This window comes from Chiloscyllium punctatum, chromosome 10, assembly GCF_047496795.1.
Source record: "Chiloscyllium punctatum isolate Juve2018m chromosome 10, sChiPun1.3, whole genome shotgun sequence".
NCBI classification, from domain to species: domain Eukaryota; kingdom Metazoa; phylum Chordata; class Chondrichthyes; order Orectolobiformes; family Hemiscylliidae; genus Chiloscyllium; species Chiloscyllium punctatum.
In genome coordinates this window covers 64590752-64615344 of record NC_092748.1, presented here as the reverse complement: position 1 = coordinate 64615344, position 24593 = coordinate 64590752, and positions in this window count along the sequence as shown.

Below are 24593 nucleotides of genomic sequence, written 5' to 3'. Positions count from 1 at the left end.
ATGCTGCACCTATTACTGCAGATAATATTGCTTCTCCTGATGCTGCACCTATTACTGCTGATATTACTGCTCCTGCTGATGCTGCACCTATTACTGCTGATGTTGATGTTCCTCCTGATGCAACATGTATTACTGCTGTTATTACTGCTCCTACTGATGCTGCACCTATTATTGCTGATGTTGCTACTCCTCCTGATGCAGCACCTATTACTGCTGATATTGATGCTCCTCTTCATACTGCATCTATTACTGCTGATGTTGGTGCTCCTCCTGATGCTGCACCTATTCCTGCTGATGTTGGTGCTCCTCTTCATACTGCACCTCTTATTGCTGGTGTTGGTGCTCCTCTTCATACTGCACCTATTATTGCTGGTGTTGGTGCTCCTCTTCATACTGCACCTATTATTGCTGATGTTGGTGCTCCTCTTCATGCTGCACCTATTACTGCTGATGTTGGTGCTCCTCTTCATGCTGCACCTATTACTGCTGATATTCATGCTACTCTTGATGCTGCACATTTATTGCTGATGTTGCTACTCATCTTGAAGCTGCACCTATTACTGCTGATGTTGCTGCTCCTCCTGATGCAGCACCTATTACTGCTGATATTTCTGCTCCTCTTGATACTGTATCTATTACTGCTGGAGTTGGTGATCCTCCTGATGCTGCACCTATTACTGCTGATGATGCTGCTCCTCTTGATGCTGCACCTATAACTGCTGATGTTGATGTGCCTCTTGATGCTGCACCTATTACTGCTGATATTACTGCTCCTCGTGATGCTGCACCTAGGACTGCTGATATTCATGCTCCTCTTGATGCTGCACCTATTACTGCTGATATTCATGCTACTCTTGATGCTGCACATTTATTGCTGATGTTGCTACTCATCTTGAAGCTGCACATATTACTGCTGATGTTGCTGCTCCTCTTGTTGCTGCACTTATTACTGCTGATATTACTGTTCCTCTCGATTCTGCACCCAGTACTGCTGATGTTGCTGCCGCTGCTTCTCTCATTTCTCAGTTGAGGTGCAAGGTAAAACTGCACTGCCAGAACACATTTTGATCTGAAAGTTGACATCCAGGAAGTGCAGATCTAAATTATGAAACCAACTTCATGGTTTTATGGAAATGACCTCCAAAGTATTGGAAATGACATCTATAGAATTGAAAACACTCTCAGATTGTGCATTATGTGCAAAGTTCTTTCATTTCCGCAATGAAGCAACTATCATTTGCTATGTTGAAAGGGAACCTTGCTTTTCAGTGTTTGGTCTTGTTAATTCCAACTGTCTTCTCACCTTGGTTCACCTGGAAAGATGAAATAAGCTAGGAAACCTATATGTTTGAAATTAGAGGCAGTTTTGTGAGTTAATGTTGTGAAGATCAGAAATTTTTACTTTCGTTTCATTTTGGATTGGGGACCAGAATCGGAAATGGAAACAAATGGAAACAGCGGAAGAAGAGTTTATGGTTTTAAAAAGAATTGCTAGAGAATTATAAGTTGATTATTTATATTTTGTTTGCCTGTAATTGGAAACATAACTTGTAATAAATGCTGGTTTCTTGTTAAGTAAAGAATCCTAGTCAGTATTTTCTATTAATCTGAGTTCATCAGACTGGAAAATGACAGACCTGCACAATTTGATTAAATCTTTAACTTTTGTGACGGTCCCTAGGCCAGTGGGGCTTAAGTATCAGGACTCTTTTTCCAAGTAGATTGTGATATGGTCCATTTAACATGTTTGACTGAAAGATGCAGATACCCCCAAATGACTTTGCTATGTGCTATAGTGTGTGCACGTCATAACAATGGAAGTTGTTGGATTCCTGCCAGCTTTCTGACACACTAGAAGTTTTGCATTGAAGCCCACCCACCTTTGCAGTTTAAAAGTCCCTGATACTTTTATTCATCGGACTAGTTGCTCCTACATTGTTGTACCATTTTCTAAAATCCTGCAGATCGGTATTTCAGGTACTGAATGGGAAGGAGGAGTGTTGCTACAGCTCTCTTTGTTTGCTCCAAATTTAGAATTACAAAATTTCTGACATTCTTGCCCTTTTAACCTTTTGGTGACACCACTACAATTTACAACATGCTGCCTTATAATTTTGCATGAGAAAGAATACAATGTTCATTTCTGAAACAGTTTAACCATCCACCATCTGGAATGTTCGTAAGTTACAACCATTTATAGAAATAAAACAGTTCATTTCAGTTATAATGATTAAAACAAGGTTAATGTTCTGAAGGTGCATGAAGAGACCTGGGTTCAAGTCCCACCTTTTTCATGGTGTGTTATAATATCACTGAACAGGTTGATTCGGAAATACTTTTGTGTGATGGTAATTAACAAATAGGGTGGCACTAGAAAACAAAATTAGGTGTCATTTAGGATTGGCTGCTCATGCACAATCAATCATCTTGCTCCATTGATTTCACCCCATAATATTACACCCCATAATGTTGTATTATTGCATGTTCTCCTAGGGTCGGACAATGAACATGGCCCAGCCAACAATGCCCACATTCCAATGAATGAATAAAAAAACATCAATTTTATTTTGCATAGAATTAGAGTGTTCATTGAATAAAGTCAGGTTAGAAATAGGAATTCTGTTGTTGTAAATTAACGTAATACAAAAGAGTAAGCAGCATTCACAGAATAAATAAAACTCGCACCATAAAACCAAACTGAAGAAAATTGACAAGTCAGTAGAGTTAAGTTATGTTATATTCATATATTTTACTTAATATTTCTCAAACTCTAGTTTTACATGAAACAGAAAAGATTGTATTGAGAGTTGGGCAAGCAAAGAGGGAAAAGCAAATGAAAATCATTTGGAGGGACCACATTAAATCACTGGGTGAAAATCCTGGAATTCCCTCCCTAATAGCATTGTTGGTCTATCTTTAGAAAGTGGACTGCAGCAAGAAGGTGGCTAACCATGCACCATCTGGAATGTTCATATATTACAACCTTCTCAAGGCAACTAGGGATGGGCAATAAATATTGGCCCAGCCAATGATGCCCAGATCTCATGAATGAATTTTAAAAATATATCAAAGCCACAGACTTTCAGTTGATCAATGATAAGCGGTTGTCATTTAGCATCAGATGAATTGGTTGAGAGCAGGTTGGAGAGGTGAAAATTTTAAACTCTTGATTCCCAATGCATCAACTATAGGGGTTACTGAAGTGTGTGTGTGTGTGTGTTTTGCAGCCCACTCCAAGGAGATAATTTCAATCAAAACATTCATTGAGTTTTATTTGAACAGTGTAAAGAGGTTAAGACAACAAGATCAGAAATGGAGTTGGGTGTAGAATTAAAATGACAGGCACAGTAGGCTTGAGTTCACACTTCCGGACTTAACAAGTCTCAATCTGCATTTAGTCTCCTCATTGAACAGAAGACCACACAGTGAGGAGTGAATACAGAATGCTAAAATAAAAGAAGCACAAATCAAACACTGCCATTTTCAGGCAGTGTTTGTGATCTGGGCAGTAAGAAGGGAGGATGTTTAAAAATATGTATTAGAATGCCAGTGCCATTGGAGGGAAGGAGTTTTTGGGGTTGATTGCAAAACATAAGAAAAGGAGAAATAGGAGCAGAATAGACCATAATACCCTTCAAGTTTACTCCACCATTCAATATGATCATAGTTGGTTTTCTGCTCTAATTCCACTTTCCTAACTGTTTCTTTTATCCTTTGATTCTCTGAAGGATGAAAAATCTAACTATCATAGCCTTAAGTATATTCAACAATGAGGTTGCATAACTCTCTGGGGTACAGAAATCCAAAGGGTCAAAATATTTCATCTCATTTTACTTCCAATGAGGTGTTATCACTTTATCATAAACCTGTGAGCCATGGTCTAGATTCACTAGCCAAGGCACAAGAACCTCTCTGTGTGTATTTTGTTAAACCCTTCAGAATCTGCGTGATTAAATGAATTAATCTCTCATTCATCTAAATTCTAGAGAATATAAACTGAATTTACTTAGCCTCTCATCATGACAACCTTTTAATTCCAGTTTGTAATCTTGTGAAACTTTACTAAAGCAACTCCATGCCAAGTATATTGTTCCTTAAACATGGAGATGAAAATTACACATAATATTCCATGTGTTGTCTCAGCAAAACTTAATAGAATGATAGCAAGATTTGTTTGCTCTTGTACTCTAGTATCCTTGTGATAAGAACTATCCTGTTCTTACCACAAAATGAATAACCTTGCATTTCCTCATATTGTGTTCTCTTTGCCATCTTGTTTAACACTTAAGTAACATGGTATTTCTCTTTGCACTGTCCTTCTCAGAGTATCCATTCTGTAACTTCCTAAAATAATACATTTTGTTAGCTAATATCTGCCTTTCCAGTTCAGAGCCTTTCTCTGGTTGAAACTAACCCAAGACTCCCAAGTTATTAATCGCACACAACTGATTTATTCTTGGAAAGATTAAGACTATGGAAGTGATCAGTTATCTCCTCTGATGTACAAGTGTCCTACCTGCCTATCTTCTTTTCCACCTATCCACTCCACCCTCTCCTCCCTGACCTATCACCTTCATCCCCTCCCCCACTCACCCATTGTACTCTATGCTACTTTCTCCCCACCCCCACCCTCCTCTAGCTTATCTCTCCACGCTTCAGGCTCACTGCCTTTATTCCTGATGAAGGGCTTTTGCCCGAAACGTCGATTTCGAAGCTACTTGGATGCTGCCTGAACTGCTGTGCTCTTCCAGCACCACTTATCCAGAAAGTGGTTGATCAGCCTGCTTCATCCTGAGTTACCTAGTGTAATCTGCTGTCGATATGTGTAAAGTTGTCTGTGCTCGACAGGGGTCAGAAAGAAGCGAATCATCTGTTCTCCCCTTCTGGTTTGCAAGAAGTTGATCATTTTATTTTGTCCTGAGCTAGCTAGTTATCACCTGGGGTACAATTCCTTATACCCAGTTCAGTACTTGTTACTGCATGATTGGCTCAAGATTGGCCAAACATGTCTTCACAGGGCTCAGAAATTAGCTGCTTTTCTCTTGGCATCCTCATTGTGCTTTTCATCAAGTTTTATAGCTAGGTCTCTGTTCTTCAAACCTTACATGATAAGACAATGACCTCATCTCCATCAACTGCTTTGGTTTCTCAGTAACCAGCCCATATGATACATTTATAGAGACCATGCCGACCATGTTTCCAGACTAAACTTGTTCCACTCGCCAGCAATTGTCCCATATTCCTCCAAACTTTTCCTATTCCTGTACTTATCCAAATGTCTGTTAAGTGTTGTAACCTTACCTACATCCATCATTTCCTCTGGCAGTTCATTCCATGCACAAAACACTCTGTGAAAAGAAGTTGCACCTCCTGTCCTTTTTAAAACTTTCTCTTCTCATCTTAAAAATATGTTTTGAACTTGCCCCTGCCAAGGAAAAAAACTCTTGCTATTGCCGCTATCTGTGCCCTTCATTATTTTATAAATCTCTATAAGGTTGCCTATCACACTCCTACACTCCAGCGAAGAAAGACCCAGCCTATCCAACAGATACTTTAATAACTCAAACCCTCCATTCCCAGCAACATCCCAGTAAGCTTTTTCTGAAACCTCTCCAATTTAATAACATCCTTTCTATAGCAAGGCTACCAGAACTGCACACAGTACACCAGAAGAGGCCTCATCAAGGTTCTGTACAAAATTAACATGATGCCCTAACTCCTATACTCAAAGGCCTGAACAATGAAGGTTAAATGTCTTCTTAACCACCCTGTCTACCTGTGACACAAATTTCAAAGAATTATGTACCTGTACCCTTAGGTCTCTCTGTTCTACAACATTATTCAGGGTCCTACCATTAATTGCCCTTATTTGTCTTGCCTAAATGCAATACTTTGCATTTATCTAAACTAAAATCCGTCAGCCACTCCTCAGTCCATTTACTTAATTGATCAAAATCTCTTTGTAATCTTAGTAACCTTCTTCACTGTCCACTATACCACAATATCGGTGTCATCCACAAACTTACTAACCATGCCTCCTATATTCTCATCGCAATCATTTATATAAATGACAAACAAACGTGGACCCAGAACCAATCCCTGTGGAATACTGCTGGTCACAGGCCTCCAGTCTGAAAAACAACCCTCCACCACCACCCTCTGTCTCCTACATAAAGCCAATTTTATATCCAATTGGCAAGCTCACCCTGAATTCCATGTGACCTAACTTTACTAATTAGTCTTTCATGTAGAACTTTGTCGAAGACTTTAACTAAAGTTCTTGTGAACAACATCAACCATTTTGCACTCATCAATCTTTTTGGTTACTACCTCAAAAAGCTCAATCACGTTTGTGAGACATGATTTCCCTTACACAAAACTATGCTGGCTATTCCTAATCAGTTTTTGCTTCCCTAAATGCATATAAATCCTATCTTTCAGAGTTATCTCCGACAACTCACTCACTACCGTTGACAGCACTGTTCTGAAGTCATTCAACTTGAAATATTCACTATAGTTTCTCTACACAGATGCTGCCAAACCTGCTTAGTTTTCCAGCAACTTAGGAATTAAAGATTACCTAAACTTTGATTATTGCAACTTCACAGGAGTCCTTAAATGTTTGCAAGTTTAGTTGAACTCCACGTAATAGATTTGGCATTTTACACCACTCCATATCCTCTCATCTTCAGCTCTTTGCTTTATGTCTCAGTTATTTCTTACTTAATCTCATCACTTCTGCCTTCAACAGCTTTCCTACTGTTCCCTGGGGCACTGGGAAAAAGCTGGTGGGGTGTTCGTTTACAATTCCCATTTAATTTCCACAGAACCATAAAATTGTTATGGGGTATAAATGGTGAGCGTTTAAATCATTAACAAATTTGGATAGAATTCTCAGTCTCTTTATCTAAGGAATGAATATAGAGCTTAAATATAGAGCTGATGCCCTAGCTCCAAATCCTTGAAGCACTCTATTAGTCATAACCCACTCAACATAAAAATGGCTTAGTTATTCCTATTCAATGCTTCTTATGTATGAACAAATTCTTTATTCATGTTAATATGATACCCTGATATTATTAGTCCTTATTTTGCATATTAAGATTTTGTGTGACACCTCATCAAATGACTGTCGAAAATCTAAGTATACTGGTTCCCCTGTATCTACTCAAATAATCAAGGTCTCGGTGGAAATCAGTGAGCTTATAATTGGTGTCAGCCAATACTTGATTACTGAGAAAGGAAACTGAGAAAGGAAACAAAGAATTGTAGGTAGATCACCTGAAAGATCATTTGGGATATTGTGAATAGTTTTGGGCCCCGTACCTAAGGAAGGATCTGCTGGGCTTGGAAGGGGCCAAGAGGAGTTTCAGAAGAATGATACTGGGAATGAAGACCTTTCATATAACGAATGGTTGAGGATGTTGGATTCATACTTCGGTGGAGTTTAGAAGGATGAGGGGGGATCTCATTGAAACTATCCAGAGGCCTGGATCGAGTAGAATCGGAGAAGATGTTTCCACTAGTAGGAGAGACTAGGACTCGAGGGTACAGCCTCAGAGTGAAAGTACGACCCTTTACAACTGAGGTGAGAAGGACAGTGGTGAATCTGTGGAACTCATTGGCACAGGGGACTGTGGAGGCCAGGTTATTGAGTGGTGTTAAGGCAGAGATAGATAGGTTCTTGATTAGGAAGGGAATCGAGGATTATGGGATGAAAGCCAAGAGAAGAGGTTTCAGAAACTTATTGACCATGACTGACTAGAGGAGCAGGCGTGATGGGTAATTAGCTATTTCAGCTCCTATATCTTATGGTCTAAGTGAAACTTTAATACAAATTTGAAAATAGAAATCAGTTTGGTGAAAGAACAAACAGAGGCATTAATACAGGAATTAGCGATTCAGAGTGAGTTGAGGAAGGGAAACTCAGTAGGGACTGGAACAATCCATTTTTACATATCCTGCAAAAAGGTAGGAAAATTAAGACCGAAATAGATTCATAGAAACATAATTAAAAAGGAGCAAGAATAGGCCATTCAGCCCTTCAAGCCTGCTCCACAATTCATTATGATCACTAGCAATTTTTAAGAATGATCATGTCTGACCATTGAACTCAATAGCACGTTCCTCAATATCCGTTGATCACTTTAATGCAGGTGCAATATCAAACACCTTCTTGAAATCATATAATATTTAGTTGTCAACTGCACTCTGTGATAGTGAATTCCACAGAGTCACCACTCTCTCGGTGAAGAAACTTGTCAGCATCTCAGTCCTAAATCGTTTCCCTATATCCTCAGTCTGTGCTCTCTGGGTCTGCTCTCCACTGTCAACAGGACCATCTTTACTCTATCTACATTTTTCTAGTTCTGATGGAATTTTATTGGTTGCTATGAGATCCTCCTCATTAGTTTGAACTCCAGTGAATGTAATCCTTACCAATTCAACCTATTCTATACATAAGTCATGCTATCTCAGGAATCAGTATGATAAGTCTTCACTGAACATCCTTTATAGCAAGAACAACCTTGCTCAGGTGAGGAAAACAACACCGTACGCAATAGTCCAGATGCGGTCTCATCAAGCTCTAGGACAACGGTAGCAAGACATCCTACTCCTGTATTCAGCACCCCTCACGATAAAAGCTAACATACTATTTGCCTTCTTTACCCCCTGCCGCTGCTACATACTTACCTTCAGTGACTGGTGTGCGACGACTCATTGCAAATTCCCCTCTTTCAATTTATAGCAATTCAGGTAATAATCAGCCTTCCTGTTTTTGCTATCAAAATAAATAACCTCACATTTATCTGCATTACATTGCATCTGCCATGCATTTACTCACCCACTTAACTTGTCCAAATCACACTGTTCCTGTTAAGGCATCTTTGTTTTTGCAGGAAGTGAATGAGGTTGAAGGAAAGGTTGTTCATTGTGAGCCTGGTAGAGGAGGAGAGTATGGATGGTGCCTGGTAAGGGATTGTAGCAGCATCGATCTGAAGTTGGCAAAGTGACAAAAAACAGAGAGGTGGGCTGAATGATTTGGAACTGCAAGATATGTACAGTGGTGTGACCAAGAGATTGCTCTGAGGACCACTACTTGATCAATATTCAGAGTTCTGAAGCAGAATCATAGTGGACTCAAAACGGTAACTCTGTTTCTTTCTCCACAGATGTTGTCAGACCTACAGAGTTTCTCCAGCATTCTGTATCTGTTTCAGATTTCCTGCAGGATTTTTCTTTCATTATCTCTGTGCTGTTGGCTATTTTACAGCCAGTATCTGTAAAAGATCATGTGATAAAAAATCTTCATAAACTTCCTGTTTATCCACTGCCTGATTAGGTTATACTTCTGAATGTTGAAAGAACCATAGTAGGATTGTGATGTGGGGAAATGGGGACATAAGATGCAAATGCTATCTGTACTTTATAAATCCAAATGGATTGTGGTATGAAGGATAATTGTTTTATTTCAAAAATGTACATTATTCATTAAAGATTATCTTTAAGTACCTAAATCAGTTCTGTAAAGTCTCTGCAGAGAGAAAACATACAAAAACATGAGAATTTTGACATCTGAGTGTCTTTGCAGTTGCAAAAACAAACACATTTTCTTCGTATGCAGGACCATATTTACATACATTGAGGAACAATAGGGTCCAATAACTGAACAGACTCTCATTATACCTTGGTTGTGGGATCTTAGATGATGGTCTTTCCCCACTCCACCTTGGTAGCTGCTCCCTGAGCTTCAGTGCATCCTTCAGTAGTCCTGGACCTTGGAATGCACCAATCTTCAACAGTCGATCGAAGTTGACTCTTTGCATTGGACGACCAACTGAATGCTGAAAGGTTTGAGTAAACCAAAGAGCGCCTTTCACCAAGTTAATGGTTCTCCAGGCCTAGTTGATGTTTGTCTCGGGAACAGACCATACAGAACAGAATCCTGTGTCACAGAGCGGCTCGGGAAGAAACTCGACAAAAACCACTGCATTTCTCTCTGGACCTTCTTTGCAAAGGCACATTGTCGAAGGAAATGTGTGACGGTCTCTGCACCAGCACGTCGATTCAAGGGTGGCATGTTGTGACACAGAGAGTCTGGGTATATATAAAGGATCTCACAGATAGTGCCCTTCTCAATACCAGCCAAGCGATGTCTTGTTAGAAAGGTGAGGTATTCTGCCAAATGACTTTGGCAGTCTGCTCAGGGAACACCTGACAGGATATCTTTTTTTTCCCCTAAGGTCCCGGGAATGCTGTATGCTCGAATGGTCCAACTAGTTGGAATGTTCCATGGTGCTGAGGCCAGACCCATTCTTCACAACACCAGGGAACAGGTCAAACCTCGGTACATAGTGACACGTACCTAGGGTCAATGCACATCTTGATACAGCCATACAGAAAGGTAGCCATCAAAATGAAGGCAATATTGGGTTTCTCTTTACCTCATTTTCCAGAGCTTTGTATATGCTGTCCCTGTGGACACAGTCCATCTTTGACCTTCAGATGAAGTGGAAGATGGCTAGGATGACTGCATTGACACAGGTGTGGGAAATGGGCTAGACCTGCATCACATACAATACATAAGAGTGCTTCACACCTGATGACCAGGATATTACCTGCAATAGAGAGGGAGCAGTGTTTCTAAAAGCCCAATCTCGACCTTACCTTGGTAATACACTTCTCCCAAGTTTTTGCACACTGACCCCTTTGAACTACGTCCCCAGCACCTTCAGAAAATCTTACTTGACAGAGAAGGGGATAAAGAACCAGTTGGCCTGGTTCCCAAAGAACATGGCATTGTTCTTGTCTCAATTTACCTTGGCTCCTGAGGCCAATTCAAACTGGTCACAGATACTCATGAGTCTATACAATGACAGCAGATCCCAGTAGAAAATATTGACATCATCCATGTACATGGAGGTTTTAACCTGATATCTTCTTCCTGGAATAGTCACCTATCTCAGGCTCAGATCTTTCCTGACAGGCTTGCTGATGGCCCTATATAACACACAAACAAGGCAACAGAGGGAGACAGAGCAGTCTTGTCTGACTCCAGATCTGATCGGGAATTTTTGGATTCCTTCCCATTGATTGAGACTGCACTAACAATTTTGGTGTAATGGAATTAGATCTAATCGCAGATTCCCTTCACAGAGCACATTTTGGAGAGCATATCCCAGATGTATGTGTGTGATATCCTGTCAAAGGCCTCCTCTTGGTCAGGCTGGTGAGATAGACATCCATCCCCCTATCCTACACATCAGTGAACAAATCCCCAAAGAGTGCAAGGCTCTCAGAGATCTTCCTGCCGATACAGTGCAGGTTCTGTTGCAGTGAATCACTGATCCCACAGCAGACCTGACCTGGATGGCGATGACCTTTTGCAATCAGTGTTGGACTGGTGTGGACAAGGTCAGAAGTCATTCAACACTGAGATTGATCACCAATTTCTAATTTCCTCTTTCTCGCTTTCTGCTTGTAGATGAGGGTGATGATATGTTTCTTCATGGATTCACACATGCTACCTGCCATGCTACCTTCAGTGGATCATGGCCAATCAGGTGCCACAGAGCTTAATGCAACTCAGCCAGTAAGCTATCACTTCCGGAGATTTATTATTTTCAAAGGACTTGAGGGTCTTGATCAGCGATTCCAACAATAATGGCTGGCTGGTCCAGCCTCTCCCACCTTTTGTCGTCGTAGACACCCGTGACTGGAAACAATTGGGAGGCCATGCTGTCTGTGGGCTTCATGCCATATAATCTGGCATCAAAGGATTGGCTGATTCTCAGGATGTCACACTGAGATGACGTTTACCAAGTCATCTTCTTCTTTCAGGCTGTTGATTGCAGAGTTCTTCCAGTGCACCTTTTGGAAGAAGAAATGTCTTATCCTGTTCCATGGAGCAGACCCTGGACCATAAGATTATCTTGGAGGCCTCCAAGGCAAACAGTGAGGCTTGCTGGCTCTTCACCTCCTGGAGATCCTCCATGGTATCAACCCCCTATCATCTGCAGCAGGAGCAAGTTTTACAAGTTTTTCTGCTGTTTTGCTCATTTTCCTCTTCTATTTCTTGCCTTTTGAACAGCTGTGAAGATGAAGAATCGCTTGATGTTTCCATTGACTATTTCCTACCAGTCAGTTGGAGACTCATTGATGGGCTTCATGGTTCTCCAACCTGTGTAATCCTTTTCGATCTTTTAATGTATTCTGGGATCAACAGTTTCATGTTAAGCTTCCACTCTCCCTTGCCAGCACACTGTCATCCTGTAGGTGACAGTTAGCGAGGAGGAGGAAGTGGTCAGAGATGAATACCAGTTTGACTTCGGTAGATCAGACTGAGAACGCTTGGGACAGAAGCTCTAACTTTGAGTGGATCGATCCATCTGACTGCAACCTGGTGTACCTTAATTGAATGTGAGAAGGAGAATTAGCTGTGATAACCCCATGGTCTCAATGATAACTACTTACTGATGGTGACTGTCATCTCCTTTGTGGGTAGAAGGGGTTTGGAGGGAAATGGTGGTATCACGTTAGTTGGAAATGTGAAACAATGTGATCAGCCATGATCCTGTATGGCAGAGCAGGTTTGAGGAGTGAAGTGGTCTACTCCTGCTTCGAATTTGCATGTCCATATGTTTGTAAGTCCATCACAGAAAGGACATCAGTGTTCCCTATTGGTTATCTCCTGTCACCTCTGGTTGTTTGCCACCAGGGTTAAAGGAAACATAGTATCAAGTGTCTTTCAATCTGTTTATGTGATGTAATTGCCTTGACTGTGAGCAAAGTGTCTAAGCTGTACAATGTGAGTGTGTGGTTTGCACTAATACTATCTGTGTGGGGGTCCACTGCATCATTTTAATGTCAGGCATACATCGTAATTGATAGAGAATTTTGGTAATGAGAAATGGATGTATGGTGAATTTAGCAGTTTCTAAGGCTACTGGTGTAACTGGTGGAACATGGCATTTGAAGATACTTTCTCTATCCCTCTTCATTTTTGTGAAGTGACCGAACTTCTTTCCACACTGCATTTGGATCCTCTGTGTTAGATGCCTAGCATTACCTTCCACAGTTGTTTACTGTCACTGTCTTCTGAGAGCATGTCTAGAGAACCTCTGGGCACTTGCAAATATAGGACATCAGTCTACATTTTCATCTTTTAGGCCTGCAATTCAGGTTCTGGAAAGCTTGAAATCCACAATCTCTGATATTATGTGATTATTTAATGTTTCCTAGGTCAGATTCACTGTCACAACTGCCTAAACCTGTCCAATCTCAACACATTCACTTCAAGGATTTTAGGCCAGCTTTAAAAAGTGAAGACTAGTTTTGACTGGCACTAGTCACTCATGACATTGGACCCCAGCTCAGGCATCTAACAAATTAGCAACACAGTTAACAACTGGCTGGATGCTGAAATAATTGCAAACAGCAGGTAGCACCAACTTGGCAAGTTGCCTGCATTGCAGTCAACAGGCTGCAGGAGGACTTGGCAGTTGCGTAGGAAGTGAATCTGACCTGGAAAATAAATAATCATATAACATGGGAGAGTTCCAGCACAATGGCTTTTGGACTCCAGACTAGAGACCTTGTTGGAAGCTGGGAGAGAGGAAAGTGGACAGATGGCAAACAGACAAGTTAATTATACACTGCAATTCCTTCACTTGCTTTCAGGGCTGTTCAATGTATTCCCCATCATTCCCTTAGGTATATATGCGACTTCGATCTCATACTATGGAGCTTGCCCTTACTGACAACAAAGATTTTTTTAACCTTTCAGTTGTAAATCATTGCTCTGCAGTTCAGAATTCAACTAGAAATCAGTGCAAATGTTTATTGTCTCCCAGCATAACTAGTTGAGTCCATTACTGTTCCAATTAACGTAGAACATACCACTATATGTGGTGGCAAAATCATGACTTATAAGTGGTAGAGGAGATCACTTCTCAGAAAAAGGGGAAGTAATGTGAGAGAGTGCCGAAAAACTTTAGGTGATAGTGCAGTGGAAGTGTCACTGAACTAGAATCCTCAAACTCCCACCTGAGATTGTGGGGCCATGGGGTTGAATCCCACTGTAGCAAACAGTGAAATTTGAACTCACTACAAATCTTTATGGTGATTGCTGTAAAAACCTCATCTGGTTCACTAATGTTCTAAATGCTTGCAATAGGAACAAGATGGCTTAGATTTAAGATGATGTCAAAAGATGCAAGTATGAAGTGAGGAAAACCCTTTTCACTCATTGAGAAATTAAGATAAGGAAGGAATTGCCTGGAAATGTGGTGGAGGCAGATTCCATTGAGGCATTCAAGCGGACTTTGGATGATTATTTGGATCAGAATATTGTGCAACGGTCTGGAAACTCAAATTAGGAGATTGGCACTAGGCAATGATGCTCACTTAACAAGCTGGTGCAGGCATAATGAGCCAAATAAACCCCTTATGTGCCATAACACTTCTGCGATTCATGAGAATTGATCCAAAGATGAGGAACTTCAGTTTCATATATTGCAGAAATTGGGACTGTTTTCCTTGGACAGGGGAGACTGAGAGGAAATTTGATATTGGTATTCAGAATCATGAAGGTTGTGGACAGAGTAGATAAGTACAAAGTGTCAGAATCAAAGGGCACGGGTTTAAGATAATTGGCTGAAACCATTCTGCGGTTCTGTGAAATGACTATTACCTTTCCATCATGTGAAACAGCACTTCAAGTCAGTAATGTCACTGATTATTCTACTACACTGCTAATTGTTAATTCACATTCATAAATACCAATCCAATGGGAAATGAAATTACATTTTACTCCACAAAATATATATGCCTTACAAGAAAGAAAAGAGCTCTGCAACATTCAATATAACATTGTTAGCATAAAAATTACAAAAGCAATAAAATTACCCAGTTTATCTGATTTCTTCTAATGATCAATTTTGCTAATGTATGAATTGATACTATAATAAACAAATGATTCAGAAACAACTCTGACTAAAGATCTAACAGTAATATGTCTCCTCTACCAAATTACTCAAAAATCATGAGATTTGTACATTTTGTATTTACAAATTTTGAGATTTGTGACCAATTTCTTGTTGAGTAGTTTCCTCTGGAAAAGATTTGGGATGTTTCCAAGTGAAGAGGAGGATGCAGAGAATAGAGATGACAGCAGAGACTGAAGGCACATGAAAGCTAAGCAAGGAGTGTGGGCGTAGCTGGCTGTATGTATAGATTCAAGGATTACGGGTTGGATTTTATTTTAATATACAACAAAAGATTCAAAATTTACCTTGAGAGGACCTGAATAATTGCTGTAATTAAGAATTTTAAAAGCCTCTTAAGATCATAAGATGAATATACTTCTGCTGTCAAACATTCAAGAAGGTGCATAACGAGGAGAAAAAAACAGATCATTGAAAATTGGGGTCAAAAGGTCAATGCTGCAATAAGACCACAGAATATGTTTTGCATTTTAGCTGTGAAACATACTAATAAACATGAAATTACTAACAGTTAATTTAATATTGCTGGCAGTTTAGATAAATGAACATATTACCATTTTATTGGTAATATTGACTGAAGAGTTTTCAATATTTTTGCATCCTGCTTGTTTGGTACAAAAGGTAGTCTTCTGCCATTGTTTCAATGAAAAAAGTAGTTTTGTATTGTGTACAGGAAACTCTTTCTTAAAAATTGCATCTGCTGATATTTTCTTGAGAAACATCCCTATAAAGATTTGCAGTTGCTAATTGTTAACCACATTGGTAGTGCCTTTCATGAAGATGACTTAACCTGTTTTAGGTAGCTCACCCCTGATGTAAACTGAGTAATGAAACATCTACACACTTGCAGTATTTGCAGTCATTTAATCCTGTGCTATCTGGAATGTGCATAATCAAGCAGGTGGCTGGATAATTTAGGCATAAGGAAATTAATTGATATGTATAAGCTTTAGGGGTCTTAATTCTAACATTGAAATGTGCTGACATTTATACAGGTCAAGACAAAAAGTGCATATGCTGGAACATTCTCAAAGCAATATGCAGGAAGCTTGAAATGTTCTGAAAAAGATCCTTTGAAATTTTAAAACACCTCAGAACTTAGCCAACATTCAGCTTTGTCAGGTTGTATCTCAACTTTTTAATTAGCATGTTACAATTATACTCTTGTATCTTAACATTTCAGCAACTACCCAATAGAGCTTTTTGCCTTTTGGAAAAAATTTCTTCAAGTTTCTTTGGGCAAAGGATTGGACTTTAGACAGATAACTAATTTTGTTATTCTTAAATTAGATTCTCTGTAGACATTGAAAGACATTACGAGAGCAATGAGGAATGAATAAACACTGTCATTTAGCCCCTGATCAAATATAAATTTAAAAAGAACAAATGAAGAAATGTGTTCTAGAATTTCCAGATAAGCCATAACCTAATCGATTGGTGGAGCAGACTCAATGGGTGGAATGGTCTACTTATGCTCTTATGTCTTACATCTTATGGACTGGCATCAAAGTGTGGGATATAGGTAAAGCAGTGTTACTTCTGCAACCATAATTGCTTATGCAAGGTAAGTGAACTCACACCAGTGTATAATTGTTTCAGCCAAGAGCTGAGTTAACAAGAATGAAAACTATGTGAAGGAAATATATAATTGCTTTTGCATTAGCTAAAATGTGCATACAAGAATGAAATGTGCCTGCAAACAATGGTAGATGTTACAGACAAATAGATAAAGTGCTGTGAGGGGAGAGGGTGTAGGTTAAGCTAGATATGCTTGTACAAACAGTTATAAGCATCTGTTTCCCGCTTCTGCAAAAACAAAAAAAGCCACAATCAAGATGTCATAAGGCTCAGTGTGGATGACGAATGGGAGGAAATGTTGCTTTAGCAAGCAAGGAAGCAGATGGCAGTGAAGGAGAATATACGCTAATAATGGGCCACAGAGGGATGTGGTGAAACGGCCAGGCAAGTGCCTGTACTTTGTTACGCACAAGGCCGGATAAGGCAAGAGATAAACAAGAGTAATGGGCGCGCCGGGCTTAGAGAAGTGGGAGATGTAAAGGGGGAGGAGCAATGGAATAAGTGGGGGAGGAGTAAAGGAGAAATAAATTATATAAAAGTTGTGTGCTCGTTGGACTTGGTGTGCCTACCTTGCAGACACCACTCTAAACGATACTGCTGTTTCAGATCTTGTCTCGGACTGAAATTATTGAAATGAGTTGGTTCTATTTCCCATAAAAGTATCGGCAATAATAATCCGTACAAACTGGCATCAATGACTTTTTCAAATCCATCTTCCATCCTTCCATGCTCGTGAAGTTCACCACCAGTATAACACATTTGGCTACATTGGAAAAACTGAGTGAATAAAGTGATTTCAACATCATCCTTAGATTTGTAGATGTGAAACACATCCTGCTACTATATCATGCTGGTTAACAGCCGTAGAATAATTTAGACATTGTTATGCTATACAGAACATGACTAAATGGAATTAGTATTTATAAATGATTTCTGCCATAAAAGATCTGTAATTTAAAATCTATAAATTTAGGCAGACACAGAACAGAATACAAACATGTAAGAGAGTAACACAAGGCTATGCGAAATGGCAGCTAGTTGGGGGAATATAACCATGGTGGGAGGCTTCTTGCGGTGCCTTCCCTTTGAGCCAGGAATCCTTGGTTTAAGTTCCACTTGCTCCAGAGGTGAGTAAAACCATCTCTGAATAGATTGATTAGAAAGAATCTATAAATATAATTTCATTAGGATTTAAGAAGAGTACATAACAGAAAATCCACAGACGGATGTCTGACAGAAGCTCAAAATGATTTTATAACTACCTTAAAGCCTATAAAATATGAATATCAAAACTCAGGAAGTTGGTATGTATCAAGTGGAACATAAACAAGCCCAGATATATTGATTCACTGTTAATGGCGAATTGTAAACCATGCACTTGAAATGTGGCAGTGATTAGTTACACGCTACTCTGCCAGAGTTATAGTTTATCAATGTTTAGGAAACTATGTATTCAATAGTAATCAATCATAGAAACATATGATTGACTTAACACAGTCTAGACCTCTGTAAATCAGGTCTCGTCTGGAAACCAGAAAGAAATTTTGGACTGCAGATTCTGCTGCTTCTTGCTGATTCACAAAACCCTCCACAATCGTGTAATGATTTGCCTGAGGAGTCTCAGCTTGTCAGAATTTGCTGATCTGCTTTTGGACGTCTGTTTCTGGATGGTGTGCTCACCTGCTGCACATCAACATATCAAGTGTCTCACAGCAACTGCTAGGTGCATGGCCATTTCACTGTCTTTCTACCGAGAAGCGAAAATTCTCCTTTGTGTTTCTGTAACATATACATTTCGCAAAGACCTTACAGTATGTAAGCAACACGTCTATTTAAGGCAATCCAACTGAAGGAAGACAATAGACATTTGCAATTAAATTACTTCTGTGACTAAAGTTATGTTACTCTTAGAAAAAAGCAAATGACTAAGTAACTGCAAAATTCAAAAGTACACATTCTTCGTAGCTTTTGCTGAGTTTTTCCAGCAATTTCTGATAGTTTCTGATTTTCAGAATCTGCAATTCTTTGTTGTCTTTTACATGTTATTTGCATTTAGTTCTTAGTTTCTCATTAACTGTCTCAAAATAATTCTGAAATTTGTTTCAATGTCTTAGACGAGTCATAGCCATTGCTTCACCAAAGGCATATTGAAACTATAATTTGTCAAAATGTTTTATTTGGAAATATGTTGGAAACATATCATTGTCTGAGGCTGATCACCTCTTCAATTCAAAAAGCAATCATAATTTACAGAAAAGCTGTTTACCACAGTCAAAAGACACAGCTATCTACAAATTCCTTGAGCACTGATTTTTTTTTAAGATCTACTATCGACGTAAGTTGGCTCTCAAATGAACAGCTGAATAAAGTTCCAACTGGGTAGGGGGTAGGGTACAAAAGGATTGGATGCCAGGTGGATATGATGCCAGGGCACAAGGTGGCAAGTGAACCAGGTGAGTGATGGATTTTAGAGGATAGATCAGAGTGAGAGGGAGATATTGGATCCACTAGGATGTACAGGATGGTGAGTTAAGTTGTAAGTTTCACAATTTATATAATGCATTTCAAACTCTTGTCATCTTGACAAGGTCCAATAGCTATTCACTTCACACCATGGATTATGACATGTCCCAACTACTTTCTGATATATAATGACACCTTTCTTGTGCAATGTGAGGAGGCTTATTGGGGAAAGGGAGAAAAGTTCTCATTCTTCTGACTATATTTAAACTATCCCATTATATGTGTGCTAAATAGCTTGCACAGCAAACACCTGAAACATGCCTATGTTGTGTAAGATTTATGTGTGGAGGCCTCCCATTACTGTTCTTGTCAAAGGCCTCCATTTTGGAAGGCAATAAATGTGATTTATAGTTTTGTTAATGCTGAATGATAATTTTACTTAAGAACTCTTTTGCCCATATCCACAATTTCCAGATGAGAAATACATACATCTGGAAACCCAGAATAAGGAAAAACCACCAGTGGATGTGGAGCAGCCTCCCAATGTCAAGCTAACGGTGATCTGGTAAGAGAGCAGAAGACCACAGCCATTCATCTTCCATGGAATGTCATGCAAATGAGAGAGGGACAAATGGTGCTATACTCAGTGCAGAGATGTCCATTGTGGCCAATAAGGGCAAAATTATGTCTCCACAACATGATATTCCCTTGCTTCTTCAGGCATTGGGGCTTTGCTGCAGTACAGAACAGCTTTGTGCCAGACTACTGAAAGATATCAGGATTTGCAATGGATGGTAAGGATTTGTGTGAACTGAAGTATTGTACTAAGTGAGAAAACAGGGGCGGTTATCAGAAACAGCATCGCATTCACCATCCTAAAGCACAGCACCAATGACCACACCAACTTAGCAGTATTTCTTTATCAACCACTTTCAATGGAACTGAGTTACGTTAAGTCATCATTCACTGACTGTAACTGCATTGATACCACAGTGGCCAGCATTTCCTGTTCATTTCTGACTGCAAATGCGGATACTATTTTGTTTTTTATTCACTTTTCCTGTTGTTTAATAAAATTTAGTGTGCAAACTAATGGAGGCCATCATAATATATGATGCTCCCTCATTCAATCTTGACAAAGTTGCATGTTTGTGTTGCCTGTGAAATATTCTATAAAGGTATTTCAACCAGCTTATTACTCATAAAACGTGTCTAGCCAGGTCCTCCTACTGCATGATGCAAACAAAGCACTATGGTTCAATCTTATTTTTACTAAAACACTTGCAAGTTAAAGAAAGCAACTTATATTTAAACAAATAGTTACCGAAATTAAGTTAAGATTAGATTAGATTAGATTACTTACAGTGTGGAAACAGGCCCTTCGGCCCAACAAGTCCACACCGCCCCGCCGAAGCGTAACCCACCCATACCCCTACATCTACATCTACCCCTTACCTAACACTACGGGCAATTTAGCATGGCCAATTCACCTGACCTGCACATCTTTGGAGTGTGGGAGGAAACCGGAGCACCCGGAGGAAACCCACGCAGACACGGGGAGAACGTGCAAACTCCACACAGTCAGTCGCCTGAGGCGGGAATTGAACCCGGGTCTCTGGCGCTGTGAGGCAGCAGTGCTAACCACTGTGCCACCGTGCCGCCCACTTTTCTCAAACTGTGCTGACTGCCCAAAAAGCTCAGATAATATGAGCACTTGTGCACTTGATTGGGCTACTGATCCAATTTGCTGAGCTCTGTCGACAGGGCACTCAGAGTCTTCATAGTTTGAGGGCAAGTCTTGCATGGGATCTTCGCTGCCTGGGTCTTTGCTGAGGGAATGGCCATCAGGTGTCACTTCTTATCCACATCCTGCTTCTCTCAGTCCTCTGGAATGTTCTCTGACCTCAGCCAATGGGGTCACAAGACAGGAGTCACAGCACCCAATGAGGTTAGACCAGGTCATCCTGGGTGTAGCCATCTACTTTTCAAGATACGATTACTCCATGGTGCCAAGGGGTCTAGCCAGAACTGGGGAATGCACATACATAATGTTTTTCCCCACCCTCCATATTGTTCAGGCTGAGTAAGTCTTAACAAGTTTCACTTTGTAATAATTCTCCTATTGTTCAATATGCAATACAGGTCTGGGTCAATTCTTGCTTGCATTTGAAGATTACCTGTGGTAACCTTGGTCTCTCTGCATTCCATCATTCCTCGCTTGCAGAAATTGTTTAGCCTATTTAATTTTGGGCCTAGTTGCTTAGATTGCCTTGACCACACTTGTATAGGTGTTATTGAAAGACTATTGTTCAGACAGGATTAGAACATGCAACTACACCTACAATGACAGACAGTCACATTAGCTGTTAAAAAAAACATATTTACTAACATAATAATATATTTCTAATGAGATTTTATTTGCACTACAAATTTGCACATCATGTTTTCTTTTTCCTACCTTGCCACTCCATCAATCTTCATTCCTGGGGTCCACAGCTCACGTGGATGCAGCCTGCCCTAACATGGAATCTGCAGCCACAGTGGTTTTGGCAGGTGACCCTGTGGGCATTTGTGACCAGAGGTTCCTGACATATGGAGAGAATCCCGGCCTGATGCAGATTCACTCTCTTCAGGTTTGACAAGGTTGATGATTGTAGACAGAGTGGAACTGCAGAGTCATTTACTGAAATCACCACAATAGCTCTTTGTGAGGAAGGGGGTACTTAGAATGGGATCAAGGGTCCTCACCCCACTGTTGCCTTGCCATTGGGGCTGAACACAGATGGCAACAGCAATGGAGTGTAGGTCTGTGTGCATTTCTAGCAGACTCCAGTGGACTGGACTTGCTTCTGTATGACAGCTTCCAACCTATCTGTGTAGACACATGGAGGCAGGCAGATGCACACTTTCCGGAGCCAGCATGGTACAGATGGTATTGATGGACTCCTCAAATCTTCAATCTAGTTTGCCAAGTTTCCCCTGCTGAGTGAGAAATCTGCCTGCTGCTCCTGAGTCAGTCTGCATGTTTTGACAAATGCATTAATGGCTGACAGCACAGGGCCCTTGCCTGCCTGGAACTGAGCAGGTGCCTGGTCTTTGGCAGTCCTCCAAAGGCCAGTGATACGTTTCTTCCTAGGCCAGCTGCAGAGACATGGTCGCGATGTGCTGACCAGAATTTATTGCCTGTCCCTTGATGCCCTTGAAAAGATGGTGTTGAGCTACCTTCTTGAGCCTTTGCAGTCCATGTGCTGCCAGTGCCATAAGGGAGAGAATTCCAGAGTTTTGACCCAGTGACAGCGAAGGAACGGTGATATGTTTTCAAGTCAGGATGGTGAGTGGTTTGGAGGTGGTGGTGTTCCCACGTAAATTATGCCTTTGTTGTTCTAGATTGAAGTGGTCATGGAAGGTTCTGTCCAAGGATCTGAGGTGAAGTCCTACAGTGCATCTTATAGATACTGGATTAGTGGTGCTGGAAGAGCACAGCAGTTCAGGCAGCATCCAAGTAGCTTCGAAATTGATGTTTCGGGCAAAAGCCCTTCATAGATAGTACACAATGCTGCAATGAGCATCAATGATGAGGGAATGGATGATTGTGGATGTGGAGACAATCGAGCAGGTTGTTTTGTCCTGGATGGTGTCGAGCTTCTTAAGTGTTGTTGGATCTGTACTCGTCCAGAGAAATGGGAAGTATTTCATCACACTCCTGACCTATGCCTTGTAGATGGTGGAGAGCCTTTGAGGAGTCTGGAGGTGAGTTACTCGCTGTAGTATTACTAGCCACTTTGACAGATTTATGATTATTGAAATATAAATTGATTGCAATTAAATGAAATGTATCAGATCTGAGATTAGTATCCAAACACCATATCCAACATCACTAAGGAAGTTGGAGTCCTTTAAACTCAGTTAACAATGCCTACTATTTTTGGAGCTTGGCTTGAACGGTCTGTCAGGCTGGGAAGGGCTAACGCTTGGGTGCGCTATGTACGTGTGGTAGCTTCCTCCTTGGAAATTTTATAATGTCAAGCGGCTGTACTAGCTGCAGGGAGACACTAGGGTAGCGGTGCTATCATGGTGCTAGTAACCCAGAGCCTCAGCTCACTGCTCTTGGGACGAAAACTGAAGTTGATGTCAAATTGATTTACATAGCTTGTGTTGTGTAAGTTGGAGACATTGAGAGTTAAATGTGTCGGAATGTGTAAGGGTTAGGTGGAGCATTTGGATGTTTAGGTCTGAGTCCTGAGGTGAAGCGAATCGCCAGGCTTAAAATATTAACTCTGTTGTCTTCCCACAGATGCTGGCAGACCTGCTGAGTTACTCTAGCAATTTCTGTTTTTGTTTTAGATCTTCAGCATCTGCAGTTCTTTGTTTTACCTTAATGCTTTTGAGAAATTCAAATCCCATCATGGGAGCTGAAATAAATCTTGAATATTAAGCTAGTCTTGGTAATATTGATCATGATAACTATTATTGATTGCTGTTTTTTAAAAATACATTTATTAATGCTTTAACAGCCTAGTAGAAATTCTAAACAGCCCAATAGAATTAGGTTTATTGTCATGTGTACTAAAATTTCAATAGAACAGGAATACAGTGAGAAGTGTACAATGTCACCAATACATGGCACCATCATAGATACAAAATACCTAGGTACAATCTTAGATACAAAAAGAAGAGATAAAAAAGAAAAAAAAAAGTTACACTGCATTACTGATATATAGAGTAAAGGTGTAAGTTAGGAAAATGAAAAATAAGCTAAAAGATAGGCATTACAGTCTTTCTATAGGGCTTCCATTTGGTCTGATTGGGCCCATTCCTGATGAAGGGCTCCTGCCCGAAACATCAATTTTCCTGCTCCTCAGATGCTGCCTGACCTGCTGTGATTTTCCAGCACCACTCTAATCTCCACTGGTTCACAAACAATCGCCATCTTCACTCTGGGAGGTTGGCTGCTGTCCCCACTCCAGCCCAGTGTGCTCTGCACCTCCACTCTGCCCCGGCCACTCTCCACACCCCACCTTGCCCGGGGCTGCTCTCCACCCCCTCTCTGCCCCGGCCACTCTCCACACCCCACCCTGCCTGGGGCTGCTCTCCACCCCCAGCTCTGCCCCTGGCCACTCTCCACACCCCGCCCTGCCCCAGTCTGCACCAGGCACCTGGCCGTCCCCAGTCTGCTCCAGGCACCTGGCCGTCCCCAGTCTGCTCCAGGCACCTGGCCGTCCCCAGTCTGCTCCAGGCACCTGGCCGTCCCCAGTCTGCTCCAGGCCCCTGGCTGTCCCCAGTCTGCTCCAGGCCCCTGGCTGTCCACAGTCTGCTCCAGGCCCCTGGCCGTCCCCAGTCTGCTCCAGGCCCCTGGCCGTTCCCAGTCTGCTCCAGGCCGCAGGCCGTCCCCAGTCTGCTCCAGGCCGCTGGCCGTCCCCAGTCTGCTCCAGGCCCCTGGCCATCCCCAGTCTGCTCCAGGCACCTGGCCGTTCCCAGTCTGCTCCAGGCCGCTGGCCGTCCCCAGTCTGCTCCAGGTCGCTGGCCGTCCCAGTCTGCTCCAGGCAC